Source organism: Chiloscyllium plagiosum, chromosome 4, assembly GCF_004010195.1.
Source record: "Chiloscyllium plagiosum isolate BGI_BamShark_2017 chromosome 4, ASM401019v2, whole genome shotgun sequence".
Classification (NCBI taxonomy): Eukaryota; Metazoa; Chordata; class Chondrichthyes; order Orectolobiformes; family Hemiscylliidae; genus Chiloscyllium; species Chiloscyllium plagiosum.
The window spans coordinates 1,325,878-1,327,153 of record NC_057713.1 but is presented as its reverse complement, the minus strand read 5'-3'; the positions used below and the strand labels follow the sequence as shown (position 1 = coordinate 1,327,153).

General features: G+C 50.4%; 1 protein-coding gene across 1 annotated transcript in view; it reads right to left on the bottom strand.

Annotated features, from left to right (window-relative positions):
- Nucleotides 1-1,156, bottom strand: part of LOC122548788 (potassium voltage-gated channel subfamily H member 2-like) — a 58,063-nt gene extending 56,907 nt beyond the window's left edge. The window contains exon 1 of the mRNA XM_043687557.1: nucleotides 1,036-1,156. The gene's annotated coding sequence lies outside the window, so the exon portion shown is untranslated. The remainder of the gene's footprint in view (nucleotides 1-1,035) is intronic.
- Between the last annotated feature and the right edge of the window lie 120 nt (nucleotides 1,157-1,276).

Genomic DNA, 1,276 nt, shown 5'->3' with positions numbered 1-1,276 from the left:
CCCTCCCTAGGGGACAGTCCCACACACAACTGACCCTCCCTGGGGGACAGTCCCACACACACACACACACACACTGACCCTCACTGGGGGACAGTCCCACACACAACTGACCCTCCCTGGGGGACAGTCCCACACACAACTGACCCTCCCTAGGGGACAGTCCCACACACAACTGACCCTCCCTGGGGGACAGTCCCACACACACACTGACCCTCCCTGGGGGACAGTCCCACACTGACTCTCACACAGGTATGGGGCTGCAGTTTATTTGGTGATGGTGAACACGATGCGAGCTCCCCAGTCCCAAGGCATTCTTCTTTAATGATTTGCAGAAAAGAATATCCCAATTTATTGTCCTTCGTAACTTTTAAAATGAATAAATGATCTTCAGTTACTAACTTTAACTAATAATGGTGTATTGTTTTCCAGTCAATCCCTGGCACTCAAATTCATTTCCTCATGAACTGACCTGGTTATTCCCATGATGTGTACTTTGATATCTCTTGTCATTTGGCAATTAACTGCATCCCAGTATTCATTGCCTCTGTTCTTTGTCCACTTGGTAATTGTCTCTTAGTAATTACTCCAAACGTGTCCTATCTGGGTCAGTCATGTCCTTCAAGGAAGGGGACTAGCTTCCTTGCCTGGCCTGGCCTGGCCTACATGTGACTGCAGACCCCCCAACCCCTCTCTGAAATAGTAACTCTATTTTACCAAGCCTGTTACCAGTAATCACTTATTAATTATCCCATTCTTAATTACACAATTAATGAGCCCAGTTAGGAATTGTTCTGGTCTTAATTATCAAATCAGTCATTAGTTAATTAAACATCCATTTATAATTCGCCCAGTTATTCATTGTCCGAGCCACCCACAATGACCCTGGGGATGGGGTATTTTCTGGTTAATCAAGCCCCTGGCCAGCTCTCTCCCCCCCACCCCAGGGTCTGCTTCTCTCCCTGGCTCCAGGTTGCAGAGCCGCACTCCCTCCATCTCCCTTATTTAGTCAATACGGCCCGGAGTCTTCACACTTACCCAGTGCCACACTCCAGCCCCTCCTGGGGGGGCTCACTGCCGTCGGGGGGGGAAGGCAGATCCCAGGAACTGAGACACTCCGCTACAACTCCCTGACACTGGGCAGAGGGGAGACTGTGGACTCGGGGAGAGAGAGAGAGAGAGAGACAGAGGGAGGGACTGGGGAGAACTGTGTCTGCATTAACCCTGTACTGACCAGAGACCGTAACAGCAACACTGAGAGTCCCAGACAGAGGGGGAG